General features: G+C 39.9%; 1 protein-coding gene across 2 annotated transcripts in view; it reads left to right on the forward strand.

The window, feature by feature from the left end:
* LOC106089678 (galactokinase) overlaps window positions 1-14652 on the forward strand; it is a 156564-nt gene that overhangs the window by 46225 nt on the left and 95687 nt on the right. The window lies entirely within an intron of this gene.

Consider the following 14652-nt stretch of genomic DNA (forward strand, 5'->3'; position numbering starts at 1 on the left):
ATTTGCTGACTTTTGCAGTAAGGGGTTTAAATAGAAGGTATTTGAGATTAGCAAAGGCATTTGATATCCAATTTTGAGGCCAACGGCAATATGGGGTTCAAATAAATGATATTTGAGAGTACAGCAAGATGGTGATATATTTCCAGGGCTAAGTGTTTGGGCGACGACCTCACTCCCCAAAACACCCCTAAATCGGACATATTTACCGATCATGTCAATGTGGGGCTCAAGTGAAAGGTATTGGGGAGGAGAGCACGAAATTGATACCCACTTTCGGAACCAATTTTCTGCGTTTCTACCCTTTTCCCAAAAACAACCCACAAACAGCAATTTACTGACCGACGCAATATGGGCCTCAAAAAAAGGTATTTGGGAATACAATACGAATCAGATTTCCAAAAGTAGGACCATGTATTTGGGGTACCGCTACTTCCCCCAAAATACTCCCCAAATAGTATGAATTTACCGACCATTGTAATATGTGGCACAAATGAAAGGTATTTGAGGTTTAAAAACGAATTTAATAAACAATTTGGGGTCAAGTGTCTGGGGGACGCCTCATTCCATAAACTCCCCTTAAACCAATGGCAATATGGGGTTTTAAAAATGGTTTTTGAGGATGGAGTACGATGCTAATATTTTTTCAGGGCTAAGTGTCTGCGGATCTTGACAATTTGTGGCACAAAAGAAGGGTATTTGGAAGCAGGGCAGGAAATTCATACCCACTTACGGGACCACTGGGGGTCCACACCACCCCCTTAACCCATCAACCACCACCCTGGGGCACTTTCTACTACCAAAATCCAAATGAGAATATGATTGTCAACAATAAATATTCAAAGGATAATTTTGTTCCATATAAAGTAAAAGAAGGCGCAGCGGAGTGGGCCCTGTCCAGCTAGTGAGACTATTCAAGGAGCATTTATCATCCTATTTCGATGAAATTTGTTGAATATCGTCCAAATTGGACCATATTTGGATATAGCTGCCATATAGACCGATCTCCCGATATATTGGGTTGCCCAAAAAGTAATTACGGATTTTTTTAAAGAAAGTAAATGCATTTTTAATAAAACTTAGAATGAACTTTAATCAAATATACTTTTTTTACACTTTTTTTTCTAAAGCAAGCTAAAAGTAACTGCTGATAATTGACAGAAAAAAGAATGCAATTACAGAGTCACAAGCTGTGAAAAAATTTGTCAACGCCGACTATATGAAAAATCGGCAATTACTTTTTGGGCAACCCAATAGAGTATTGAGCCCATAAAAGGATCATTTTTCATCCGGTTTTGGTCAAATTTGAAATAGTCATCTATTCATAGTCGCAGTGGCTGCCTCACTATTTAGTCTAGAATAGTGTCCAGTAACCTAGTGAGCGTGGTCCTCATCCTATTTACGAAATTTGTATAGGATGAACGTATACTCATGGAGTTGGTAATCCTGAGTTCAGCAAGGCCAAACTTTTCATGTGCAAAAAGGAGTCTGGAGACATTTTAGATACATAAATCAAAAACTGAAATTGGTTGCCAAGGCTTTGCGTAATATGCACTTACGTCACAGACTCTTAAGTTTGTACCACCTTTGACTTTTACGGCGTTGTACACTGATTCTAAATTCAAGCCCTTCTATGCTCGGCAGGCATATGCACAATAAGAGCTTGCATGAAATTGTAACAAAAGCTGGTGTTTCTTAGTATTCCTCATGTGCTATTTTCCATTGTCTTTTACATTCAGTATTCGTAGCATCTCTTGCACATGAAGAGGGTTTTACTCGAATTCAAATAATTTACATATCATAAAATTTTCTCAAACTCCCTGCTTGGTTGGTTAGTAACACATCACATTAGTGTTCACCAAAGCTTCGCGAATGTAGCATAAAATATTTAAATTGTTCCTAAGCTTCTATAAAAAAAAATCAAAAAAAAAAATTCTCAACACCAAAGTCATTTCCATAGGAAATGTGCTGCAGCAATGTGACAGCAACAAATAACTTTGAGCTAAAATGCGGAAATTTGCCTTGAATAGGATAGCAGTATACACTGGAATTGGGTGTTGTTGGTAGGAGGTAGGGGAGTCGAAAAGAAGATTGCTATGGCAGCGAATGTGAAAGTAAAATGCGCTTTTGTTAGCACTTTTGCCGAGAACACATTCACGCTGCATGTAATGCTTTATGTGACAGTTGTTTACAAAATGCACTGTTGCTGACAGTAAAATGTACCAACATCAGCAGCCAGTGGAGACGAACTTTTTTTTTTACAAACTTTGAAAAACAAAAGCGTTAAAAGATTTAAATATAAGTAAAGTATGCCCATGACTAAAGTTTGGAATGGGTATGGGAATTGAACATAAGTAGGAAAGTACAAATTAACCAATTCCTCAGAAATGAAATCAGTGTATGGTATCCCATTTCCAAAGTTTTTAGGAGTTCTAGGGATATGAAAATCCTGAAAGGATTATAAAATAATTTTACGATGCTTTTTTAGAGTGTAAGTAACACCTACCAACATCTATCCTTATAACACTGATACACTGATATCTTCAGCCGTATTCCATTTGTGCTATAATATCTTCTCTCCATAGTTTCCTTATGTGGTGCCAAGTGAACAGCACAAAAAAGAGTCTCAGCTCTGGTTTAAGGACTCTGTGTGGGTAAGGATTGCCACCTTTGCCACTGATAATGTCACTCTAAAAGTGGCATTTCTTTTGTTCTCATTTCCATAAATTTCAAATTAGATTTGCCATTCTCAAATGGATTTTATGGCAGATTGCATTCTTGAGAAGCTCGTGCGCTGGCAGTGCGCGCATCTTGCAAAAGACACACATCAAAATGGGAATGCAAATGTTTAACTTAGGGAAACTTATGAGTTTCTCCTTTTCAAATGCCATATCGTACATTTTGTGGTTGCTGAAGATAACATGAGTGAACTTAAGAACAAAAGCAAGGCAGAAGCCATAAATTTTATATATCTTAAAAATTACTTTTGTATCCAAGGTGCTTCATATTGTTGGCAATCTAATTGAAGTTTTTCGCCTCTGCATCTGTTTGTGTTTATAACAAATCAATAGCAGATAGTTTGGTTACACTATGGAACATAGAACAAGTAAAAAGGCATTAAGTTCGGCCGGACCGAACTTTGGATACCCGCCACCTCGGGAATATATGTAAACCCATTACAATTCGATGAAAGCTTCAGACCCTTAACCGGCATATCGGTCTATATGACAGCTATTTTTACCGTATTTGGGTCGAATGGCGAGTGGCCTAAAACTACTCACTATTCCAAATTTCAGTGAGATTGGATACAAAATTATGTTTTATGGGCTTCAGAGCCTTTATCGGGAAATCGGTCTATATGGCAGCTATATCTCAATATAGTCCGATCCAAACCATATTTGGGGCGGATGTCGGGAGACCTATAACTACTCACTATTTCAAATTTCAGCGAAATCTGGTAATAAATAAGGCTTTTATGAGCTTCAGATCCTTTATCGGGAGATCAGTCTATATGGAAGCTATATCTAAATATAGTCCGATCTGAACCTTATTTGGATCAGATGTTGGTAGGCCCAAAACTACTCACCGTTTTAAATTTCAGCGAAATCGTATGAAAAATAAAGCTTTTATGGGCTTCAGACCTTTTATCGGAAGATCGGTCCATATGGAAGCTATATCTAAATATAATCCGATCTGAACCATATTTGGTCAGATGTTGGTAGGCCCAAAACAACTCACCGTTTCAAATTTCAGCAAAATCGAATAAAAAATAAAGCTTTTATCGCCTTCAGACCCTTTATCGGGAGATCGGTTTATATGGCAGCTATACCTAAATATAGCCCAATTTGTTCCATAATTAGGTCAGATGTCAGGAGTCTTAAATTTACCCTCTGTTTCAAATTTCACCGAAATCGGTTAAAAAATAAAGCTTTTATGGGCTTCAGACCCTTTATCGGGAGATCGGTCTATATGGCAGCAATATCTAAATATAGTCCGATCTCAACCATATTTGGGGCGGATGTCGGGAGACCTAAAACTACCCACTGTTTCAAATTTCAGTAAAATCGAATAAAAAATAAAGCTTTTATCGCCTTCAGACCCTTTATCGGGAGTTCGGTATATATGGCAGCTATATCTAAATATAGTCCGATCTAAATCATGCTTAGGTCAGATCTCGGGAGGCTTAAAATAACCAACTGTTTCAAATTTCAGCGAAATTGGGCAATAATTAAACCTTTTATGGGCTTCAGACCCTTTATCGGGAGATCGGTCTATATGGCAGCTATGTCTAAATATAGCCCCATCCAAACCATATTTGGGGCGGATGTCGGGAAGTTTAAAATAACCCACTGTTTTAAATTTCAGCGAAATTGGACAATTAATAAAGCTTTTATGGGCTTGGGGCCCTTTATCGGGAGATCGGTCTACATGACTGCTATATCTAAATATAGTCCGATCTGAACCATATTTGGGGCGGATGTCGGGAGACCTAAAACTACCCACTGTTTCAAATTTCAGCAAAATCGAATAAAAAATAAAGCTTTTATCGTCTTCAGACCCTTTATCAGGAGATCGGTCTATGTGGCAGCTATATCTAAATATAGTCCGATCTAAACCATACTTAGGTCGGATCTCGGGAGGCTTAAAACTACTCACTGATCAAAATTTCAGCAAAATCAGGATGGAAAATGAAGTTTTTTTTATAGGCATTAGACCCGTTATCGGAAAATCGATATATATAGCAGCTATATCCAAATATGGTCTGATTTGGCCAGTTCAAGAACTTATCCAGCGTGAATCAAAAAGACGTATCTGTGCCAAATTTTTGAAGGCTGTAGAGTGATTATAACAGACGGACGGACAGACGGATAGACGGACAGACACACGGACATCGTAAAATCGTCTAAGAATGTTAAGACGATCCGAAATATATATACTTTGCAGGGTCGGAAGCCACCGTTGCGCAGAGGTTAGCATGCCCGCCTATGACGCTGAACGCCTGGGTTCGAATCCTGGCGAGACCATCAGAAAAAATTTTCAGCGGTGGTTTTCCCCTCCTAATGCTGGCAACATTTGTCAGGTACTATGCCATGTTAATCTTCTTTCCAAAAAGGTGTCGCACTGTGGCACGCCGTTCGGCCTCGGCTACAAAAACAAGCCCCTTATCATTGAGTTTAAACTTCAATCGGATTGCGGATTGATTAATATGTGAGAAGTTTGCACCCATTCCTTAGTGGAATGTTCATGATCAAAATTTGCATTGGGAATTTGATTGGGAATTTCTATCCAAGTCGGAAAACAATAACGGCTTCTAGGGTCTCAAGAAGTAAAATCGAGAGATCGGTTTATATACCAGGCCGATTTGGACCATACCTACCACAGATTTTGTAAGTCACAACGAATAGGTTAGGTTGAAAAGAGGATGCGGATATTAATTCGCCCCATGCCACTAAGGGCATACACCTAGTCGGCTTGTTGTGCACTCTAAATATTAAAATGTAATCTCGAAAAAGAAATTTGTGGTACTAACAAAATCCCCAATTGTTTTCCATACCACGCCCATATTTAGTATTGTGCCCCACCTAAGTATCGGTGTTTCTTAGCCGCGAAAGCCAGGCATTGACATAGGAAATGCTCCAACATCTCCTCATCTTCTCTACATGCAATCACTTGCCACACCGATTTTGCATAAGTGAGCTCGTAGTCCTACATGTCCCGTAATGATGCCGAAAGCTATACTGAGCTCCTTTTTAGGTTAGGTTGAAAGGAGGGTTCGGAATTAATCCGCCCCATACCACTATGGACATATACCAAAGGCAGTAATCGGCTTGTTATGCACTATAAAAACTAAAAAGTATCCGCGTAAAAGAAAATTTTAAGGTTGGATTTCTGTGCTATTTACAAATTCGTTAATTGTTTTCCATACCACTCCCCTAAGTTTGTTCATGTCTGGTATTGTGTCCCCACCTAAGTACCGGTGTCTTTTAGCCGCGAAAGTCGGGCAATGAGCATACAACGTCTGATCTTAATCTTCCCCACATGCCCTACACATGTTATCACTTGCTACACCGATTTTACAATAGGATTACTGACCGTTTCCCTACTCCACAGGGTTGTATGGGTATTCGTCGCCCACGGCTATAACTCCGATTGCCACGACCCGAAAGGCTTCGGGTTAACCAAGTGTATCGACGGCACTCCTCTGGCCATCGTTGCCAAATCGTCTGCACTTTCATTTCCCCTTACTACGCTATGACCCGGAACTCAAACAATGATTATCGTGGCATCCTTAGAGGAGGCGTTTATCGCCTTTATACACTCTAAGACTGTTAATGACCAGTTTACTCTTCGTAAAGATATTCACCTTCGGCGTCCTAGCTTCAACACCACACCTCCTCATGCCCAAAACAATGAGAATCATGCCATCCTCAGGAATGGTGTTATACTCTATCTTACAATAGAAGTCTGCTCGTGACCTTAGCGTCCTTGTTCTTATTGCCCTGATGTCCAGTTTGCTGACCGTAAAGATGTTCACGAAACGATGTCCACACTTTAACACCGTACCACATTACGCATTCCGTGATGGCCAGGATCTCCGCCGGCAGGACCGTATTATGGTCAGGCAGTCTAAAACAGATCTCAGTTCTTGGGTTATCAATGTAGACCTTCAAGACCACACTGTCGTTTTGCTTTGATTCATCTGTGCAGTATGAACTTCCAGATGGTAATACCGTGCCTCTCACTCGACCTCAAGTTTCGTCTCATGTTTCTGAGAGATGTTTCCGATCGGAAATCTCTTCAATTCCTTCCAGGTTTCCTATCGTCGCCTCGATTATACCGCGGTGGCATGAGCTGCTCCCATCCTCAATCAATTCTTCAATCGCCTTAAGTCTCAGTGGCCGCAGTGGCTACCTCACACTTATGTCAATGTCTGTATGTCAATGGGTCGGTTATCTAGAAAAGTTCCCTACTGGGCGTGGTCCTCATCGTTCCGCCTATGCCAAGACAACATGTTCTCTGAACCTGTTGTATGGTCCTTATGTTGCACTTTTTCTCCATAGCAGTTCACCAAACTACTGCGGCGTAAGTAAGTATTGGTCTAATCACACTCCTGTAGAGCCAGTGGACTATCATCGGATTCAGGCCCCATTTGGAGCCTACCGTTTACGTAGTGCCTAACATGTGTGAGCCTTCTCAGTACGCTCCTGAAACACTTCCAATTAAGTTTCCTATCCAAGATCACTCACTCCTAAGCATTTGACCTTCTCAGATATCTAAACCGTTTCATTGAGAAAACGTGGTGCATTGCAAATTGGCCTACCTTCGTCTTCCTCGTGAACAGACATATTTCAGTCTTCTCTGGGTTAACATTGAGACGCCTGGGTCTATCCCAGTCATATGCCATATGCAAGATCTTTTCGGACCTTTTGCTTAGCTGGTTCGGATCCTTACCACTAAGAAGTATTATAACATCGTCTGCATAGCAGACAGATTCAAATCCCTCCTCAGTCAGCATCCGTAATCATACAAAGTAGTGGTGATGAAATGCCCCATATGGCGTGCCTTGTGCCATTTTCTCCCTTATATTTATACCATGGACCCGCAATTTATCCACCTGTTTCTTAGCATATGGTTTATCCACCCGGTGGACCGGGTCCTTAGAGACTGGAATGGATCAATGTGTCGGACCGCACATTGTTAAACGCCCCATCGATGTCAACGCAAATCGCCAATGTGTGCGTCTTACCATCGAAGGATTCTTCTATCTTATGCACAACCTCGTGCGGAGCAGTCTCCACCGACTTTCCCTTGACATAGGCATGCTGTTTATATTTGTGCAGTTCCCTGGATGCCGTACTCTTTATCATGATGTCCAAAATAAGTTCCTTGCTTTTGAGTAGAAAGGACGTAAGGCTTGCAGGTGTGTAGCCTGTAGTCCTTTGGTGTCGCATAACTTGCCTTGCCGGGCTTGGGTGGTCCCTTGCCTCCTGGCAGGCTTTCGGAGTATATGCAAAATCTAAGCACGCTATGAATATAGTTGCCAGATGAGGCACCAGACAGTCGCCCTCCTCTTGTAGTAACGCCGGAAATATTCCATCAGGTCCGGGTGACGTAAATGGTTTAACGTTCCCCAAAGCATCTCCTTCTTACTTTCTGTCAGTAATAGTCTCGTCTTCTTAAGATCCGAGTGTCCCTATAGGATTGTCGACATCCTACCGACCGTTTTGCTGCTCCACAGTGTTACATGCCAGCTCACCATTCTCTCCCTTTCCTCGGACTGCGTCGACCCGAAAGACTTCGGGTTATCCAAGTCTGTCGACGTCAGTCCTCTGGCCTTTACTGCCAAATAGTCTGCCCTCCCATTCCCCCTTACTCCTTTATGGCTTGGCAACCAAACGATGCGGATTGTGCCATCCTCAGAGAAGGCGTTAATCTCCTTCTTACATTGCAAGACTGTTCTTGACCTTAACGTCTTGGTTGTTATTGCCCTGACGGCCAGTTTACTGTTCTTAAAAATGTTCACACGACGTGGTCCTCACGTTAACACCACACAACCTCACGCATTCCGTGATCGCCCGGATCTCCGGCTGCATCATCATATTTTGGTCAGGCAGTTTAAAACAGATTTTAGTTCCTGGGTTATCTATGTAGACCCCCGGGCCCACATTGTCGTTAAGCTTTTATCCAAATTTACTCTAAACTGTTGTACCCCTAATTGTTATACTGTTAACTACACATTACAACGTTTTATGATGTACACTGTTATACTAAATTTGCAAATTTTTTCCATGAACATTCCACTAAGGAACATGGGCAAGCTACTCATATATTAATGAGTGCAGTGCGATTCAAGTTTAAGCTCAAAAATAAGGGATCATCAATAAGAGGGGAAAACCACTGCTGACAAATTTTGTTGGTTTCGCCGATTCGAATTCGGGCGTTCAGCATAATTGGCGGACTTGATAACCTCTGCGCTACGGTGGCCTCCACACTGTTATATCATAAACTGTTATACTACAAACTTTTTTACTATGAACTGTTTTCAGCAATTTCCTTAATTGAAAACTGTTATTCTTCAAATTTTTATACTCGAAACTTTTTTACTGCAAACCGTTTTAGAACAATCAACTTTACTGCAATCTGTTATACTTGGCACTGTTATTCTGTACACTGTAATGCAAATGTTTATATACTTCTCACATATCAACGAGTGCTGTCCGATTCAAGTTTAAGCTCAATGACTGCTAAACTGCAAACTGTTATACTACTGAATTGCAAATTTTGCCCATGAACATTTAACTGAGCAAGCATCAGCTCAATGATAACGGGGATTCCTCTTTATAGTCGAGTCCAAACGGCTTGCCGCAGTGCGACACCTCTTTGAAGAGCAGCAGTGGCTTTCGCCAGGAGTTTAAATCACGTGCTAAGCGTCATAGACAGTCGTGCTAATCTCAGCGCCACATTGGCCTCATGATGATATCCAATGATATTCGTATGAAAAATAGGATACAAATAAATAACACCTGTATCGAAGTTTTTAAAGTCTTCGTCATAAGGTGATCCAAAAGTACCGTTAATTTCACTATTTTTGGGAATTTTTGAGAATATTCTGCTAATAATTCCTTTGTCTCTCAGTGCATTAGAAATTCTTTTCAAAAGATTTGAAATTGGGGCTACAAAAACTTTTCTCAGCAGTGGCTAGTCAAGCGCGTTAGACGACAGGAATATAAGAACAAAAGAAATCTAACACACATTGACACCAAAACTAACAAAGGTGTGCTTCCGCATTGAAGCAACGAATCACACACACACCAAACACATACAATGAAAACTTTTACAATTTAGCTAAAAATTTTACGACCATTGCTCTACAGAAAGATGGAGTTTGTTCGAAAAGTTAGACGAATTAAAAAATCTCATATACATTACCATCGAAGGATATCAACAGGACCTGGGGAGTACCTATGGGGGAATGGTAGTAAATTATCATGTGAACACAGGTGAAACAGAATTATTCCAACAAAAATGGATATTTAAATAAGAAAAGACAAAAGAAGGACAAATAATGGTAGTTAGTAAAACAAAATGGGGAAAAAACAACCATAACAAATTATGGTATTTTCCGAGGGAATATTAGCACAGCTAATAATCCCAATTGTTGTACCATGATTTCATTGTATCTGTGAGTGAGTGTGGCTGTGCACAGAGTATTAGTGTGGGCATATAAACTTTACTACACAGCTAAAAACATGGAAAAGTTTTCGTCTCTATTCGTTTATTACAAAGGACTCGGGGCAAACGAATATGCGAGACAAGCATTGGCCCTAGGGTCATACATGTGTCACTCTCAAATGATGAAATTCTATTTAGTTGTTTTGTGGTTTTTCCATTGTGGTGGATGAGAAGTGTATGTATAATGCAATGGAATTTAACATATGTCCTTTATTTCTTGGTTCCGGAAATGTTCATGCTATGTCCATGGACAGAATGAGATATGTATGTATGTGTGTTCTTTTGAAATGGACCAAGATCTCTGTCTGATGAGTAGTTTTTATTTAGAGAGGCTCTATCATGTGGTTTGGATATGAACAAAGCTCCGGCACAACTTTGATCAAACTTTGATTTAAAAACAACTTAGAACGCTCTGTGCCCAATTTTGAGAAAATCAGTTGAAACAAGTAAAAATGTGCTAAGTTCGGCCGGGCCGAATCTTATATAACCTCCACCATGGATCGCATTTGTCGAGTTCTTTTACCGGTATCTCTTTTTAGGTCAACAGAGGATAAAAAAAAAGAATTGCTAGGCTATTGGAGCTATATCATATTGTGGTTCGATTCGAATAAGAATTGCGCCCTTTAGGGGCTCAAGAAGTAAAATCTGGAGATCGGTTTATATAGGGGAGCTGTATCAGGCTATAGACCGATTCGGACCATATTTGACACGTATGTTGAAGGTCATGGGAGAAGCCGCTATAATTTTCAGCCAAATCCGATAATAATTACACCGTCTAGAGGCTTAAGATGTCAAGATCCCAGATCGGTTTATATGTCAGCTATATCAAAACATCGACCGATTTGTACCATATTTGTCACATTTGTTGGTAGTCATAACAAAACACTTCATGCAAAATGTCAAATCGGATACGAATTGCGCCCTTTAGTGGCTCAAGAAGTGATGATTCAAGAACGGTTTATATGACAGCTATATCAGGTTATGGACCGATTTGAACCACACTAAGCACAGTTGTTGGAAGTCATATCGAAACACATGCAAAATTTGAGCCTAACCGGATAATAATTGCGCCCTCTGAAAGTTCCATAAGTCAAGACCCCAGATCGGTTTAAATGAAAGCTATATCAGGTTATGAAGCGATTTCAATCACACTTAGCATGCTAAATTCCAAATCGGATAAGAATTGCGCCTTGGAGTGGCTGAAGAAGTTAAGATCCAAAATCGATTTATATGGCAACTATATTAAAACATGGACCGATATAGCCCATTTACAATCCCAACCGACCTAAAATTTCAAGCGGCTAGTTTTACTTCTTCGAAAATAAGCGTGTTTTCGACGGACAAACAGACGGACGGACATGACTAGATCGACTTAAAATGTCACGACGATCAATAACTTATGTACTTTATGGGATCTCAGACGAATATTTTGAGGAGTTACAAATATAATGACGAAATTAGTATACCTCCATCCTATGGTTGAGGGTATAAAAGTGCCTCAAAATTGGAAGAAACGTATATAAGAGTGCTATATCTAAATATGAACCGATTCCGTTAAAAACACGTAATGCAAATTTTAAAATGATTGTAAACAATTTTGGACAGATCGGTTGATAAATGCGCTTACAGTTGCTCTAGAACTGGAAATCGAGCGATACATATATATGGGATCCGAATCTGCCCAGATTTTTATGAAATTTTTGTTGAACAAACATAAATTGTAAAATTTAATGATCTTCGCTCTTACAGGCAAAAAAATTGAAAAATGAAAAATTAGGCAGAGCCAGGCCAGGATTCGAATCTGTGGGCACACAGAACAATACCGAGAGCCATTGCCATTGTCTTAGCGTTCGAAGCCATCAATACAACTTTCAACAGATGCACAAAATCATTTGTAGTACGAAAGAAGTGTAATTTGTCACAGAAAGAATGTCTGTCATTACACAAAAATACATGCATTGGGAAAAGTACAGCTAATAGAGTGTGTTAGGGTTGTCGAGTGTGGTAGGGATGTCGAGTGTGGTAGAGTTGTCGAGTGTGGTAGGGTTGTCGAGTGTGGTTAATGTGGTAATTGCATCATAGATGCGTTTTCGCTATTCATACGATTCAAATGCAACATACCAACGCACGGTCCTTGAAGCCATCACATCTAATATGGTTGAAAAGTCTATATCAGGTTATAGACTGATTTGGATCGTATTTGACACAGTTGTTGGAAGTCATAACAGAACACTGCATGCAAAATTTCAGCCAAATAGGACACAAAATGTTGTTTGTAAGAGCTCAAGAAGTCAAATCAGGAGATCGGGGTATATGGGAGCTATATCAGGTTATAAACCGATTTGGACTGTACTTGGCACAGTAGTTGAAAGTCATAACAGAACACCATAGGCAAAATGTCAGTCAAATCGGGCAAAAAAATAAGGCTTCCAGGTGCTCAAGAAGTTAAATCGGGATATCGGTTATGTCAAACCTGCAAAAATTAAAGCTTCTAGAAATCGAACAAGGCTGATCGAGAGACCAGCTTACATGGGAGCTATATCCGGTAATAGACTGATTTGGATCGAACTTGACACAGTTGTTGGAAGTCGTAACTGCATGCAAAATTTCAGCCAAATTGGACAAACATTGCGGCTTGTAAGGGCTCAGGGCCACCGTGGCGCAGAACGCCTGGGTTCGAATCCTTGGCAGACCATCAGAAAAAATTTTTAGCGTTGGTTTTCCCCTCCTAATGCTGGAAACATTTGTAAGGTACTATGCCATGTAAAAATTTCCTTACAAAGAGGTGTGGCATTGCGGCACGCCGTTCGGACTCGGCTATAAAAAAGAGGCCCCATTGATATGTGAGAAGTTTTTCCGTGTTTCTATAACCTGATATAGCTTTCATGTAAACCGGTCCCATGTAATCGATCATCCTTGTTTGGTTCCTAGAAGCTTTAATTTTTGCTGGTGTGACAGACGTTTGGTATGTAGAATAAAATTATGCCCTTCAACTAAATTTACTTTGTATAAATATTTAGCAGAATCCATGGTGGTGGGCTCCCAAGATTCGGCCTGGCCGAAGTTAGTACGCTTTTACTTATTTCAAAGTAATCTCTTCAAGTTTTCCGAGTGATGGGTTATTTACCCGACGCCTCAAACTAACTTTTTATACCCACCACCTTAGGATAGGGGGTATATTCATTAAGTTATTCCGTTTGCAACACATCGAAATATCAATTTTCGACCCTACAAAGTATATATATATTTCGGATCTTCGTAAAATTCTAAGACGATTAACCGATGTCTGTGTGCCTGTGTGTCTGTCTGTCTATCCGTCTGTCAGTCTGTCCGTCCGTCTGTTGTAATCACTCTATAGCCTTCAAAAATTGAGATATTAAGCTAAAAATTTGGCACGGATACGTCTTTTTGATGCACGCTGGTTAAGTTCTTGAACGGGCCAAATAGGACCATATTTGGATATAGCTGCCATATAGACCGATCTCCAGATTAAGGGTTTGAAGCCCATAAATGCTTTTTTTTTATCCGATTTCGCTGAAATTTGAAACAGGGAGTAGTTTTAGGCCTCCCGACATCTGAACCAAATATGGTTCATATCGGAATATATTTATATATATCTGCCATATATACCGATCTGCCGATAAGGGTCTGAAGCCCATAAAAGCTTTATTTATTACCCGATTTCGCTGAAATTTAAAACGGTCGGTTATTTTAATCCTCCCGACATCTGACCTAAATATGGGTTAGATCGGACATTATTAAGATATAGCTGTCATATAGCCCGATCTACCGATAAAGGGTCTGAAGCCCATAAAAGCCTTATTTTTTATCCGATTTCGCTGAAATTTGGAACATTAAGTAGTTTTGCGTCTCCTAACATAGGATCCAAATATGTTTCAGATCGGACTATATTTAGATATAGCTTTCATATAGGCCGATCTGTCGATAAAGGGTCTGAAGCCCATAAAAGCTTTATTTATTACCCGATTTTGCTTGAATTTGAAACAGAGGGTTATTTTAATCCTACCGACATCTGACCTAAATATGGTTTAGATCGGACTATATTAAGATATAGCTGCCATATAGACCGATTTCCAGATAAAGGGTCTGAAGCCCATAAAAGCCTTATTTTTTAACCGATTTCGCTGAAATTTGGAACATTAAGTAGTTTAACGACTCCTAACATAGGATCCAAATGTGGTTCGAATCGAACTGTATTTAGATATAGCTGTCATATAGACCGATGTGCCGATTAAAGGTCTGAAGCTCATAAAAGTTTTATTTATTACCCGATTTTGTTGAAATTTTAAAAACTAAATTCAACCGTGACATATTTATTAGACCACTCAATGTCCGTGCCGAAATTTGGTACATAAGTTATACAATCTTCACCGGATGAGGGGGTATACATATATACCCCAC

This window comes from Stomoxys calcitrans, chromosome 4, assembly GCF_963082655.1.
Source record: "Stomoxys calcitrans chromosome 4, idStoCalc2.1, whole genome shotgun sequence".
Classification (NCBI taxonomy): domain Eukaryota; kingdom Metazoa; phylum Arthropoda; class Insecta; order Diptera; family Muscidae; genus Stomoxys; species Stomoxys calcitrans.